This window comes from Odocoileus virginianus, chromosome X (assembly GCF_023699985.2).
Source record: "Odocoileus virginianus isolate 20LAN1187 ecotype Illinois chromosome X, Ovbor_1.2, whole genome shotgun sequence".
NCBI classification, from domain to species: domain Eukaryota; kingdom Metazoa; phylum Chordata; class Mammalia; order Artiodactyla; family Cervidae; genus Odocoileus; species Odocoileus virginianus.
The window spans coordinates 51,531,901-51,548,317 of NC_069708.1; the positions used below are offsets into that span (position 1 = coordinate 51,531,901).

Sequence of the window (16,417 nt, forward strand, 5' to 3'; positions counted from 1 at the left end):
TTTCAGCTTCAACATCAGTCCCTCCAATGAACACCCAGGACTGATCTCCTTTAGGATGGACTGGTTGGATCTCCTTGCAGTCCAAGGGACTCTCGAGTCTTCTCCAACACCATACTTCAAAAACATCAATTTTTCTGTGCTCAGCTTTCTTTATACTCTAGCTCTCACATCCATACATGACTACTGGAAAAACTATAGCCTTGACTAGACCGACCTTTGTTGGCAAAGTAATGTCTCTGCTTTTTAATATGCTGTCCAGGTTGGTCATAACTTTCCTTCCAAGGAGCAAGCGTCCTTTAATTTCTTGGCTGCAATCACCATCCTCAGTGATTTTGGAGCCCAGAGAAATAAAGTCAGCCACTGTTTCTCCATCTATTTGCCATGAAGTATATATGTGCAGAATATTTATGAGCCTTTAATGGGCTCCTGCTTCCCAGGTGGCTCAGCGGATAAAGAATCTGCCTGCAATGCAGGAGCTGAAGGAGACACGAGTTCGATCCCTGGATGGGGAAGATGCCCTGGAGAAGAGAATGGCAACCCACTCTGGTATTCTTGCCTGGAGAATCCCATGGACAGAAGAACCTCGCAGGCTATATAGTCCATAGGATGGCAAAGAGTCAGCCCCAACTGAAGCGACTCAGCACAGCACAGCACAGCACAATGGGCTCCTAGCTGCCTAAGGTTACTTGGAGAAGCCCCTGTGGTTAGTTTGTATCCACTGTGTGCTTAGGGAGCATGTGCAGGAGTTGGAAAAGTCTCTGTGGTTATTTTTGTAGCAATTTGTGAGCTCTCCTGGGGATGTCTGGGATGGGGTTTAGACATCAGCTTGCAGCCTTTTTGGCTAGGCCACCCCTCATTGCTCACGCCTAACCTCCTACCTAACAATAGTATAAACAAAACTTCTTTGTGCACTGAGAAGCCAAAGAAATACATGACTCACTTTACTGAAATACTAGCTTTATTATGGTAGTCTGGAAATGAACCCACAATACTCAGAGGTATGCTGGTAGTTTTTCAGTTGATAACTTTGGTTTTTCTAAGTATGCATACATGATCATCTGAAAATGATGATTTTTTAAAATTTTGCCTTTTCCAATCATTGTATCTCTTATTCTTTCATTTTCTGGGTGTACTACATCAGCCAGAACCTCCAGAACTATGTTGAATAATAATGGTGACTGAGAGTCTCCTGACCTTGTCCTTGAGAATGCCCCTAAAATTTCACCATTTAGTGTGATGTTTGCTATTTGTTTCTGCGGTGTTTTTCTTCATCTGTGTTTGTGTGATGGGGGAGACGTTTAACAACTGAACTCTCATAACTCTTTATGTAAGACTGAGAAAATGTAATTGTCTACATCAAAATATTGGGAGTGGGAGATGAAGAGGGAAAGTTGTCACAAGCACTGTGCGTATTGTCAATAAGTTGATGAGCAAAAGCAAATACTAACTCTGCTCTCATAGTGAAGAAAATAATGAAATAATCACATATACATACAAACTGAACAAAATACTTTGAAGGAAAGGAATACTGTTAATATACTAAAAGAAACAGCAGTGTCTGGGGATTGGGTAAGGTTTCCTTGCTGAGTGAAAGGAGAGAAATTTTGAATTGACATTAAGGAAAGCAAGTGTTAACTCAGAAAAGAAAGAAGCAGAAAATTAAAATGTCTCAAATTTTCCACCCTTCTTATAACCACCATGATAACCCATCTACCTCAATCCTAGGATAATTCTTGTGAAAACTGCTGCTAACTTTTCAATTGACTCAGGGTTTTTTTTGTTTGTTTGTTTCACATACACCACCAAAAAGAAAATAATGTAAATACATTATATGTGAGTGTGTGTACACATGTGCCTTTTAAAAATCATTTGAGATCATACTAAGCAAATTATTCTGCACACCATTTTTCACCTTAGATACCATGTACAATATTTTATCATGTAATAAAATTCTGTAGTGTGAATTTACTAAAATTCAACCGATCTATTACTGGTTGATATTTAGCCTCTTCCCAATCTTTGTTTGCTGCAAAACTGCAACAGTGGGGACCTTTGTTTACATATGCATGTGTGTTCAGTTGTGACCCACTCTTTGTGACGCTATGGACTGTAGTCTGCTAGGCTCCTCTTTCCATGGGACATTCCAGGCAAGAATACTGGAGTGGGTTGTCATTTCCTCCTCCAGGGGATCTTCCAGACCCAGGAATCAAACCCTGTGTCTCCTGCATTGGCAGGCAGATTCTTTACGGCTGTCCCATCTGGGAACCTTTGTTTACATATATATTTTACAATTGTAGCACTATTTCCTCAGTATAAATTCCTAGAAGTGAAATCACTCGGTCAAAGTATAGGTTCATTTTATTTATTATTTCTTTTTTGAAGAATAAATATAACAAGATTGGACAAGATCTATATGAAGAGAATTTAAATTAACCTGGAAGACACAAAAGAAGATGAAAAGTCTATTCCTAGACCAAAAGATTCAGCAACATAACTATGTTGATTCTTCCTAAATTAATCTAGAAATGTAAAATGCAATCCCAATAAAAATAATGGTTTCTTTTTTTAAAATTAAAAAAGTAAATAAATAAAATTTATTTTAATTGGAGGCTAATTACTTTACAATATTGTGGTGGTTTTTGCCATACATTCACATAAATCAGCCATGAGTGTACATGTGTTCCCTATCCTGACCCCTCTCTCCCACCTCCTTCCCCATCCCATCCCTCAGGGTCATCCCAGTGCACCAGCCCTGAGCACCCTGTCTCATGCATTAAACCTGGACTGGCGATCTAATTCACATATGATAATATACATGTTTCAATGCTATTCTCTCAAGTCATCCCACCCTCACTTTCTCCCACAGAGTCCAAAAGGCTGTTCTTTACATCTGTGTCTCTTTTGCTGTCTCGCATATAGGGCCATCATTACCATCTTTCTAAATTCCATATATATGCATTAATATACTCTATTGGTGTTTTTCTTTCTAACTTACTTCACTCTGTATAATAGGCTCCAGTTTCATCCACCTCATTAGAACTGATTCAAATGCATTCTTTTTACTAGCTGAGTAAAATTCCACTGTGAATATGTACCATAGCTTTCTTATCCATTCATCTGCTGATGGATATCTAGGTTGCTTCCATGTCCTGGCTATTGTAAACAATGTTGCAATGAACTTTGGGGTACATGTGTCTCTTTCAGTTCTGGTTTCCTCAGTGTGTATGCCCAGCAGTGGGATTGCTGGGTCGTATGGCAATTCTATTTCCAGTTTTTTTTTTTTTTTTAAGGAATCTCCACACTGTTCTCCATACTGGCTGTACTAGTTTGCATTCCCACCAACGGTGTAAGAGGGTTCCTTTTTCTCCACACCCTCTCCAGCATTTATTCTTTGTAGACTTTTGGGTAGAAGCCATTCTGACCAGCGTGAGATGGTACCTCATTGTGGTTTTGATTTGCATTTCTCTGATAATGCGTGATGTTGAGCATCTTTTCATGTGTTTGTTAGCCATCTGTATGTCTTCTTTGGAGAAATGTCTGTTTAGTTCTTTGGCCCATTTTTTGATTGGGTCGCTTATTTTTCTGGAATTGAGCTGCATGAGCTGCTTGTATACTTTGGAGATTAATTCTTTGTCAGTTGCTTCATTTGCTATTATTTTCTCCCATTATGAAGGCTGTCTTTTCACCCTTCTTATAGTTTCCTTCGTCGTGCAAAAGCTTTTAAGTTTAATTAGGTCCCATTTGCTTATTTTTGCTTTTATTTCCATTACTCTGGGAGGTGGGTCATAGAGAATCCTGCTATGACTTACATCAGAGAGTGTTTTGCCTATGTTTTCCTCTAGGAGTTTTATAGTTTCTGGACTTACATTTAGATCTTTAATCCATTTTGAGTTTATTTTTGTGTGTGTTGTTAGAAAGTGCTCTAGTTTCATTCTTTTACAAGTGGTTGACCAGTTTTCCCAGCACCACTTGTTAAAGAGATTGTCTTTTCTCCATTGTATAGTCTTGCCTCCTTTGTCAAAGATAAGGTGTGTGGATTTATCTCTGGGCTTTCTACTTTGTTCCATTGATATATATTTCTGTCTTTGTGCCAGTAACATACTGTCTTGATGGCTGTAGCTTTGTAGCATAGCCTGAAGTCAGGCAGGTTGATTCCTCCAGTTCCATTCTTCTTTCTCAAGATTGCTTTGGCTATTTGAGGTTTTTTGTATTTCCATACAAATTGTGAAATTATTTGTTCTAGTTCTGTGAAAAATACAGTTGGTAGCTTGATAGGGATTGCATTGAATCTATAGATTGCTTTGGATAGTATATTCATTTTCACTCTGTTGATTCTTTTGATCCATGAACATGGTATATTTCTCCATCTGTTTGTGTCATCTTTGATTTCTTTCATCAGTATTTTATAGTTTTCTATATATAGGTCTTTTGTTTCTTTAGGTAGATTTATTCTTAAGTATTTTATTTTTTTCATTGTGATGTTGCATGGAATTGTATCCTTAATTTCTCTTTCTGTTTTCTCATTGTTAGTGTATAGGAATGCAAGGGGTTTCTGTGTATTAATTTATATCCTGCAACTTTACTATATTCATTGATTAGCTCTAGTAATTTTCTGGTGGAGTCTTTAGGGTTTTCTATGTAGAGGATCATGTCATCTGCAACAGTGAGAGTTTTACTTCTTCTTTTCCAACCTGGATTCCTTTTATTTCTTTTTCTTCTCTGATTGCTTAGGCTAAAGCTTCCAAAACTATGTTGTATAGTAGTGGTGAGAGTGCATACCCTTGTCTTGTTCTTGTCTTTAGGGGAAATGCTTTCAATTTTTCACCATTGAGGATAATGTTTGCTGTGGGTTTATCATATATGACTCTTATTATATTGTTTATCCATGCTCCCAATTCTTGCCTCTTAAATTTTGGTTTTATATTCCATGTTGAGTTTCAAATTTTTTTTATTTCTTAAATTATAAGTGGGATTAAACATCTTCCCACAACTTTAACTATTTGTATTTCTCTTTCTGTGAACTACTATTCCCCATTTTTCCACTAGGTTTTTCATCTTTTTCTTATTAATACACAAGAACGTCCTGTAAATTAAGAAAATGAGCTCTTAGATTGTCATAAGCATTATAATTATTTTCCCAGTTTATAATTTTCTTTGGATTTATCCTTTATAGAATTTTTAAAATCTTTATGATACAAAATGTATCAAGTCTCTTTACGTTTTTTCAGTTTTGTGTCCTGATCAGGAAGACCTGTGTGTTCTTCTAATTTTTAGATGTGTTTTTTAATGTTTAAATTTTGGTCCATCTACAATTTTTTTTGGTTGTATTGTCTCTGTTATCAGTAAGCTACAAATTTTACCCATTGTTCCTTTTGCACCATTTGTATAAATGTGAATACAGTGAAAAAAGCAAATGACATGTCAATGTTATTATGAATATATTTTTACAGCTTTATTAACATATGAGTTATTTCTTTCCAAATAGCAAATTTTCCTAATATCAATTATCAAATAATACCTCTCTAGTTCCTGATTTTAAATGCCACCTTTATCATGAGCTAAATATCCACATATATTTGGATCTATTTTTTTTATTTTCTGTGCTTCTTTAATCTGTTATTTTTTCTTTTTATGTACAAAACTGTTTTAATTATAGTGTCTTTATAATATGCTTTAATATCTGGAAGAGTAAGGCCTCTCTAATTATTCTTTTTCATGATTTGCTTGCTCAGTCATATGTGTTTATTTACAGATAAAATGAATTATTTTGTTAAATTCCCTTAAAAATCTTGCTTTTATTTCTACTGGGATTATAGTTAATTCAAAAGTTAACTGAGGGATAATTGGCATTTTTATAAGAACTTGTTTGTTCTCGATTGCCCCACCCCCACCCCCCACAAGACAGCACAGGCGCCAATAAATTCTTACCTGGATTTCCTGTCTGACCTCTAGTCAATTTCTATTGCTTGAGGAAGGCAAAGAAACCTGGCTGGTATCAGATTTATGGTACCCAACGTGGGGTAGTTGTACTTTCTGGGAAGAGGATCTGGGCATCTCCAGGACCACTAAACACAGCTTCCCCATGAGTGACAAGTAGCCACCTGACCATCTTGTTTCAGTGTCATGGAGGTTGATAAGTCTGCCTTCCTGGCCCCTGGGGGCCTCAGTACCCTCATTCAGGCAATGCTTTCCCCTCCCACTTGTCCTTTTCCCTCTCTTGAAATCTTTCTACTTCTCTCTGTCCTCTCCTTCCAAGAGAGTGGACATTGGGCAGCTACAGTATCACTCCTCTAAGTTTGTGAGACCATGCTCCCTCTGGCCAGCAATTGACAGCTGACAAGCAAAGATGGGAAAGGCTCACCTCACACCGTGCAGACCTTGGTCCAGCATGCTCTCCCTGATGGGACATTTAGGAAAGTGACAGAGGTTTAAACCTCATATCATGTAGTGGCTGGAAGTCCTGTCATCCCAGTATTCTCACCTTTATTTCTGTCATCTCTTTGTCTTTTTCAGGCTTTCTGTACCTCCTCCCTTTACTTCACCCTTGATCCTTATACCTACACTCCCATCCCCTTTATCCTGAAAACTACTTGTTTGTGTCTGTAAGTTTTTGTCACTGGTATCTTTGTTTTATGTAGTTTTGTTTGTCCAACTGCTTCTGCAAGTCTCTGCCAAAATTTTGGGCACAGTGGAGTATTTAAACCTTAAAATACAAACACAGCCCACCTTACCTGAGACTCCAGCCTTGCATTACTTAGTGGGATTTAAAAAAAGTTTTTTTTTGGCTGTGCTGGGTCTTTGCGGCTACAGACGGGCTTTCTCTAGTTTCAGCAAGTGGGGAGCTCCTCTAGTTGTGGTGCACTGGATTCTCATTGCTCTGGCTTTTCTTGTTGTGGAGCACTGGCTCTAGGGCGCAACAGCTTCAGTAGTTGCAGCATGTGGGCTCAATAGTTGTGGTCCACCCCGGCTTAGTTGCTCCACAGCATGTGAAATCTTCCAAGACCAGGCATTAAACCCTTGTCCCCTGCATCAGCAGGCAGGTTCTTAACCACTGGACCACCAGAAAAGTCCCCTTGGTGGGATGTAAAAGAACAAAACAAAAAGAAAGGAGCTTGCATTTCCCCCTCCTCTGCCTTTGCAAACTAAGCTTTTAAACTTAGCTCCAGGAGCTTGCCATCTCTCTTCTCTGCCTTTGCAATGTAACTATTCTCCTTGGCTCTCAGGAACTACCTGATCCACCTGTAGTCCCCCAGACGGAGGTGGGGAAAGGGCCATCCTAAATTCAAGCAGAAAAACTATGAGGTCTCTGGTTCTGTTTGTTTTTGTGTAAAAATTAACTTGTAAATGAGCTGTATTTAATTAGCTTAAAGGAAATTGAGTGTTCATACACATTCTCAGAAATATAAAAGAAAACTCACCAGAATACATTTTGCATTCATGTGGTCTGGGAGATAGTCAATATTTAATTAATATCTGATATTAGAGCTAGCTTAAGCTTGTGAGTTTAATTAATATAGTCTTGTTTTTAGAATCATCAATGTCAAGTATAATATTCTTATTGTAACTAGGGTTACTGAAAGTCAATAAGTGCACATTCTTTCTGTTATGAGATTTGTCAACAGGGAAAAGAGCTTTTTGATAAACTCTACAAGAATAATTATGCTTTGTAAATGTCCATCTAAAAATAGTCTCTTCAAATTTTGGTAACCTAAAAATAAATCAAGTTAAATAATAGGAATTCATTGAATATTCAGGCCGTTTCAAATAAACTATTGGGCTTCCCAGGTGCTACTAGTGGTAAAGAATAGGCCTGCCAATGCAGGAGACACAAGAGTCATGGGTTCAGTCCCTGGCCTGGGAAGATCTCCTGAAGAAGGAAATGGCAACCCACTCCAGTATTCTTGCCTGGAGAATCCATGGACAGAGGAGCCTGGTGGGCTACAATCCATAGGGTTGCAAAGTCAGACACAACTAAAGCAAAGGAAGCAAGCAAGCAACTGGAACATTAATTGCAAAATAGGTCTAAATTTACCTACTTTTGAGAAGGTAAATTTACCTTCATCTGAGAGAGAAACTAAAGCTGTTTTGCGTCATCTTGAGATTTTCTTTACCAATCTATAGAGTGTTAATGTAAAAGTTCATGGTTGCCTAAGGAAAGTAGGATGTGTGTGTTCAGAAAAGAAGGTATGAGGAATGGAAATATATTTTTTAAAGGAAAAAGGGATTATTTTGTCCTAAAGCTTGTTAATTCTAAGTGGAAAGAATAAGGCACAAAGTATGGCTACAGAAAACTTGCAGAAGAGGAAGTTGAGAAAAGAATTTTGTATGTGGCTAGGATTTTCTAAAGTTGGATTAAATTTAATTAAGTAAGTGAATTTTATTAGGAGTAGATTGATGAAAGTCTGGTTTTGGTTTCTCTCATAAGAGAACAAAGTTTTCTTGTGATGCTGCTCTTGATAACAGATTATGTGAGTTTCTGTGCTTTTAAGTGATCTGTATTAACTTTTGATAATTTTTTTTCACCTTGGCTCAGGGAATAATTGTTTCACAGTGACCTATGATCCTATCTGACCAGGTAAAACTTTTTGCAATTTTTTTACAAATTTCCCAAATATTAAATTCTAACTAAAGTTCTTTTGACCTCCAACTAACTTCAAATGCTTCAAAGGCTCTCTAGAGCATCCCAAAGAGAGATCCTAAACTTGTTCATTTATTATGTTAAATTACATGAGAAACATGCTCCATACTTGCTGTTGCATGTATCAGATGGGATCATCAGGCTCTCCCCAATTTTATCACAGCCACCAAACAGATTGGGGAAAGGGTTTGGGGTTCTTCTGCTGTTTAGTCTCTCACCTTACTCTATGTTCAAAAAAAATCCCCTGTGGGAATACTCCCACCTCTAGGCCTGATCCTGTGGCATTGTCTACTGTGCCCAAATCCATTTCCTCCAGGAGTTCCTATTTGTACCTCAGGGACCCCCTTTACTCCAGGCCTTGGCAGCCCATACACTGTTATAGACTACCTATTGCTGGCCACTTCCAAGCAGCCCACATCATTTAGGCTTCATAATGCTCAATCTCAAGGAATACACCCCAACCTAGGGGAAATTGTTGCTAGTCCATAAGCCTTATAGACAACAGATCCCCCTCAAAGAGAGCCCTGGCAATGCACTGGCACTGGTTCAAACATCCCTTATCACAAAACTATGGCATGAGGGGCTGGGTCAACCAAAGATATATGGTTATGTGATGGGAGTGTAGTGGAGGCTCAAAATCCCATTAGGTAAGAAGGGAATTCAGAGAACTCTCTGACTCTCTTCTGACAAAAGCTTCTTAGTAAACATCTCTGAGATGCTGGACTTCATTTCTAGGAGCAGTCTTGGTTGCAGGTTACTCAACATGGGAGGATCCTCTTCTAAACCAGAAGAAACACCTCTGGAATATATCCTCAAAAACTGGAAACTGCATAAAAGGGAAAAACTGAAACTCTAACACTGTCTGGCCTTTATATAAGTTAGAGGGGTGGAGAAAAATGAGTCTCTAAATTACAATACCACTGTGCAATGGGATCTTTACTGTCCCAAGACAGGAAAATGGACTGAGATTCCCTATGTTCAAGCCTTCATGGTCCTTTACCAAAACCCCACTCTATGTGGCTCCTGTAATTAAAAGCATGGGAATCAGAAAACACTTTTGACATTTTAGATGATCCTCCTTTAATCTCCCCCAATTTTCAGGGAGGAAACCAAGTCTTCCCTGCTTTTCCAGGGCTACCTACTTCCTAGAAGCACCTATTTCTTCAGACCCCTCTGACCAATTCCACACCTCAATTCCCTATGTTCCTTTATAGCCCCCTTTACTCAAGAAGGGAGAGACTAGTCCCTCCGGGGCAACTCATAGTGAAACTTCCTGTCATCCAGGATCAGGAAAAATGTGCCTTCTTAGGGAAGTGGCAAATGGTGAAGGGACTATCAGAATATATGCGCCCCTCCTTGTAAACAATTTAGACCAACCCAAACAGAGACTGGAAGACCCTAGTAAGTTTGTTGAAGGGCCTCAGGCCCTAACTATGGCCTTTGATTTAACTCAGAAGAATGTTCAAATAGTCTTGTCTACTTGCTGTATGCCTGAGGAAAAGCAAAGAATTTGGGTAGCAGCCCAGGTGCACGGTGACCAACTTGGCAGGGACTAATCCAAACATTTCATTACAGGTGGAGATGGAGTCCCAAATCAGGAGCCCCAATTGGAATTATAAGTGCCAGGAGGGAACAGAAGCCAGGAAGCACACGATCCAATGTGTATTAGAAAGGATGAGAAAATATATCAAAAAGCCATTTAACTATGAAAAATGTTAAAGGAGTGACCTGAGAAGAAAAAGAAAATCTAGCCCTCTTTCAGGGTTGGCTTGTGGAGGGTTTTAGAAAATTTACTAACATTGATTCATCCACTCCCAAAGATCAGTCCCTGCTGGGACAACACCCTATCAGACAGTCTGCCCCTGATATTAGGTAGAAACTCCAAAACTTAACAATTAGTCCCACAAAACCCAATTCCACAACTCCTACAGTTGGCCTTTGGGGTATTTAATAATAGAGATCAAGCTGAGGAGGAAGAGATAACCCAGTGTGAAAACAGGCAGGCCATAAACTGATGGCTATAGCTGTTAGCCATGCATTGCAACCTCAGGACAGCCCAAGGGGGCCGAGGAAGTTTAACCATCCACCTCATAGCTAAACCAGCAAGGAAGAATGCTTCAGATGTAAGTCAACTGGCCATTGAGCCCCAAAGTACCAAAAGAAACCCCTGGTCCATGCCCAGCCTGCAAACAAACAGGTCATTAGAAGTAGAACTGTCCCCAGTTCTGAGGGTGAAAAGAGACTCCTGCTCCTGATATGGCCATGCTGGATGACTGAGGTGGCCCAGGGATTCTGGTGGCAACCCCCAACTAGATGTGTACCTCCACTGAGGAGCCTTGGGTGGTTCTTGACATGGCAGGTGTGTGCTCAGTCACTTCAGTTGTTGTGTCCAACTCTCTGTGACCCCATGAGCTGTAGCTTGCAAAAGAAGGCAAGCTACATGGACAGGCTCCTCTGTCCATGCGGTTTCCCAGGCAAAACTACTAGTGGGTAGCCATTTCCTTCTCTAGGGGATCATTCCCGACCCAGGGATTGAACTCAAGTCTTCTGAGTCTCCTGCGTTGCAGGCAGATCCTTTACCACTGAACCACCAAGGAAGCCCAACATGGAAGGTAAGAAATTCAATTTTAAAATATATGCAGGAGCCACTTACTCTGCTCTGATCTCTTGCACTGAGCATCTTTCCTCCAAAAGCCGTACTGTGACTGGTGTTGATGGAAAGACTCATGCCTGTTACTTCACTGGGCCTCTCACTTGCCAGTTTGAACAGTGTTTGATCTCACATGCCTTTTTAGTTGTACCTGAGTACCCTACTCCACTACTAGGGAAGACCTCTGGGATCCATGTTATTATTAGGAGCCATATTATGATAAGGAGGCCCTGAGCAGTCCCTTTTCTTGACTCTAAGACAGACCAGTTGGAAGAGCAAGGTGCTATTCACAGCCATATTCTACATGCAGTAAACCCTGCTGTTTGGGACAAAGGAGTCCCTGGGAAGGCTATAAATGTCCAATCTGTAAAAATTAGCCTTAAGCCATAAGTTGCTTATCCTAACGAGACAGGATCCCATAAAGTTGGAAGAAAAAAAGGTTTGCAATCCCTCATAGATAAATACTTAAAACATCACCTCTTAGTACCTTGTCAGTCTCCATGCAATACCCCTATTCTGCCAGTTAAACCAAATTGGGAATATAGAATGGTATAAGACCTTAGAGCAGTAAACGATGCAGTGGTCCTTATTGATCACCTGCAGCCAATCCTTATAATGTATTAGTCCAGATTCCTAGAGATGCCAAATATTTTACTGTGCTTGACCTCAAGGATGCCTTCTTTTGCATCCCAGTTCATCTCTCACTTCAGTATCTATTTGCCTTCAAGTGGACTGACCCCCACTCTGGCCAATATAATTGTACAGTATTGCCTCAGAGTTTTCAGGACAGGCCACACTTGTTTACCTAGGCCCTGGGTGAGGGAAATGCACCTAAAAGAAGGGGTCATTCTGTAGTATGTAGAGGACATATTAATATGCATCCCTGCCATGGAGGCCTCAGATCAGAATACTATTGAAGTCCTTAATTTCCTTGGAACCTGGGGCACCAGGGTTTCCCAGAAAAAGCAACCCTGATGCCCATATCAGGTAGAAACCAACACTGAGAAAATTCAACAAGCCACTTGATTTCAGCAGGCAATTAACCACCAATCCTCACTATTCAATATGGGTGGGAAAACTGAAAACTGGTTCTCTAGTTTGTTCTCTTGGATCTCACAAAGTATAAAAAGATTTCTGAAAAAAAAAAAAAGATTTCTGGCAGGAGATTTTCATTTTTTTATAATGCTTTTCTTTTCAGCAAATCAGTCATACTGATTTATACGATATCTTCTCTAGTGCTCTGTTGTCTTCCCTACTGTTGTAAACATGTGACTAAGACTTTTCAGTCTAAGGGAGGACTCCTGGGACCAACAAGTTCAGATTTTCCATTCTAAAATAGATAAATACGTTAAACTTTAACCCTGAGATTAACAAAAATATATACCTAAGCAGAATGGTTTCTGTCACTTCCACTGTCTGGTCAACAGTTAAGGGAACCCTGCCAAAGTTAACCTGGTTCCTTCCCTTTCTAGGCCCTTTAATGGCTATTACAGTTCTTCTCCTTTTTTAGCACTTGTTTGTTTAACATTTTGGTTAAGTTTGTAAGTTTGTGTCTTCTAGGATCCAAAGCTTGAAGTAAGGCTCTTGATGGTTCAAGGAGTTCAACCTATTCCAGCAGAGTTGGCCCAGGTCCCTACAGATCCTTGGAACAGTCATTGAGGGACTTCTACACCTCTAGGGTAGGCTAGGGTCTGTTGCCCCCATCCAGTTGGAAGAAGTGTCAGAAGAGACAGTAAAGTCCTTACCGATTAAGAATAAGGGTGTGGAGTCTCTCAGAGGGGAAAGGGACATGCAGGGACCTGAGAACTTTTGCTGCAGTGCTGCAATGCTTGCACCTAGACATACCTCTCTTAGAGCAACCCAATACAAAGAAACTGTGAGACTAAAAGTAACTGCAAGAATACACAGTCGGGGTAAATTGTGGACAAAAGATACAGACAAAAAACTCAACTGCCAGTTTTGAAGAGCGTGGAGCAAAAACAGGGTGTTGGGAGTAAAAGCAGGGTACTGAGCATGCCCCCTAGAAACCACCTAAGCCACATCTCTGGCCCAACCCCTGAACACACCCCTACCCTTACCCCATGTAAGGAACAAGTTCACCTCCCCCTCAGGGAGCGAGCAAGCAAGGGAATCTATTGTTTGTTCTTGCTGCTCGCTGCTGCTGCAGAGGCTCCAATAAAGCCTTGCATTAAAAACAATGTTACCACTTCACATCAGTTAGAATGGCTATTATTAAAAAAAAAAAAGCGATAACAAGTATTGGTGAGGATGTGGAGAAAAGGGAACCTGTTAATTCTTAAGTAGCTTACTTTTTATATGTATAATGAAATATTATTCAGCCATAGAAAAGAAGGAAATTCTGCTATTTTTGACAACATGGATGGTACTATATGTGGAACCTAAAAGCCAAATTCATAAAAACAGAATAGAATGGTGGTTGCTAGGGACTGCAGGAAAGGGGAAATAGGGGACTGTTAGTCAAAGGGTACCAACTTCCAGTTATAAGATGAATAAGTTCTGGGGAATCTAAATGAAGTTACAAGATAAATAAGTTTCTGGGGAAAAGAATATTTTTTCCACTTGGGAACCCAGTTTTTCTAGTTATTTGCCTTCATTTATTTTCCCGGCAGAATGTATATACGTTAAAAATACAAGACTCCTGGATTCCTTTCCCAGAATGCTCTGCTCTGAAGAGGCTTCTGGGAGCTGCCGACATTTTTTTTGTGGCTGGTGCCGGACTAGCAAGATGGTGGCGTTTGTGGTGTGACGGAGGTCCCTCGAGCCGGTGGCAGCGGTTTCACGGCCCTAACTCAGTGCTCCCCTTTTTCACCAAGAAAGTGAGGCAGAGGTGGCGACCACCAGAAACCTGGTAACCTCGAGAACCCCCTCAACCGTCAGCAGCTTTGCCGAAAGAAACTGACAGCAGCAGTGATCCGGTTCTGCTTGGCCGATTTTGGGGGTCTGTAACGCCGAGAAAGAGCCAGTGGTTTCTGTTTCCTGCCACCTTCCGCTGCTTTGCTCGGTGGACGAGCCCTCGAGGCCTCTATCCTCCCCTTAGAGGTGTCCGGGCTTAGCCCCAGCCTCTATCTTTGTCTCTCAGAATGGCGAGCAGCAGTGACTCCAGGGACGAATTCATTGCTGGAGGGAAATATAAGCTGGTAAGAAAGATTGGGTCTGGCTCTTTCGGGAACGTCTATTTGGCGATCAATATCACCAACGGTGAGGAAGTGGCAGTGAAGCTAGAACCTCAGAAAGCGAGGCAGCCCCTGTTGCTATATGAGAGCAGACTCTATAAGCTTCTTCAGGGTGGGGTTGGCATTCCCCGCATATGGTGGTATGGTCAGGAAAAGGACTATAATGTGCTAGTCATGGATCTTCTTGGCCCCAGCCTCGAAGACCTCTTCAATTTCTGTTCAAGACGGTTCACAATGAAAACTGTACTTATGTTAGCTGACCAGATGATCAGTAGAATCGAATATTTGCATAAAAAGAATTTTATACACAGAGATATTAAACCAGATAACTTCCTAATGGGTGCTGGGCCTCGCTGTAATGTGTGTTTAGAGTGTCAAGGAAGGAAGAGGAAAAGGGGCATGACTGATAGTACTTCTCAGGACCCAGCTTCCTTAAGCTCAAACCAGTTATTCCTTGTTGATTTTGGTTTGGCCAAAAGGTACAGAGACAGCAGGACAAAGCAACACATACCATACAGGGAAGATAAAGGTCTCACTGGTACTGCTCGGTATGCTAGCCTCAATACACATCTTGGTATTGAACAGAGTCGCCGAGATGACATGGAATCATTAGGATATACTTTGATGTATTTTAATAAAAGCAGCCTGCCATGGCAAGGAATAAAGGCTGAAACAATGAAGCAAAAATACGAAAAGATTTTCGAAAAGAAGATGGCCACACCTGTTGAAGCTTTATGTAACGGATTTCCCGCAGAATTTGCTACATACTTAAACTATTGTCGTGCACTGCGCTTTGAGGAAGCCCCGGATTACACGTACCTGAGGCAGCTTTTCCGCACTCTTTTCAGGACCCTGAATTACGAATATGACTACATATTTGATTGGATAATATTAAAGTAGAGAGCAGCACAGCAGGCAGCCTCTTCAAGTGGGCAGGGTCAGCAGGCCCAAACCCCCACCCCCACAGGCAAGCAAACTGACAAAAAAATAGTAACATGAAAAGGTTTGTAAGCATGAGTCAAGGAACAGAAGAAGCAGAGTAAGGTGATCGGAGCAGCATGTTTCTCCCCAAATCTAGAAATTTTCGTTCATATGTACACTGGTCAGTGGTTGTGGACAAACGTTCACTTGGGGTAAATAACGTAATTTCAGTATAAACTGGCTCTGGGCAGCATTGGCGATGTGGTGTGTTGAGTTGTAGCCGCTGTAATTGTGAATATTAATGAGATTGTGAAACGTGTTGTCCAGTTTTCTATTGCATTCTTTCAGGTGGAAAAGTAAATGGTTCACAGACAAGTTGGTGGAGAAATTGTGCATATGCCAGTTTTTTCTTAACATTGTTTATTTTCAGCTATGTTGCTTTGAGATCTCGTTTCAGAAGCAGGGCATGAACAGTCTTCTGCCACAGTTGAGATGGTTGTAAATGCTCACAATTGTGCATTCTTAAGGTCTGTTCATCCCTGGGGTCCACAAGTTGTTCACTTAAAACATTTTTTAAATGGTTGGCTTCTTATTTGCAAGGCAGCTGATAACGACGGTAGCAACCAAAGATTCCAGTGTTTCAGCATATGAAAGACTGCTTGCTTACCTGTGCTGAAACAACAGCATTAAAGTGAAAACTTAAGAAAAACTTAGTGACCACTAGATTATCCTTAGGATTTGGCGTTAACTCTATAATGTTCTTGGTATTTAAAAAACGCGTGTTTGTCACAGAATTTTAGTTAACATCTTAAACTGAACATGTATGTGTGTTGCTTAGATAAATTAATCATTATAAACATTTGTATGATATGGGATTTTGTTTTTATTTTGAAATGTGTTTTTTACAAATTAAAAAGTATAAACAAAAAAACTAGAACATTGCTTGGTGCACTGTAGTTTATCAGTAAATACTTGTGTGAATGAATATATTTTGCATATTTTTAAAGTTTATTC

At 40.2% G+C, this 16,417-nt stretch overlaps 1 pseudogene; it reads left to right on the forward strand.

Annotated features, from left to right (window-relative positions):
- The first annotated feature begins 14,029 nt into the window (after positions 1 to 14,029).
- On the forward strand, positions 14,030 to 16,107 carry LOC110124403 (casein kinase I pseudogene; annotated as a pseudogene).
- Positions 16,108 to 16,417: the final 310 nt, after the last annotated feature.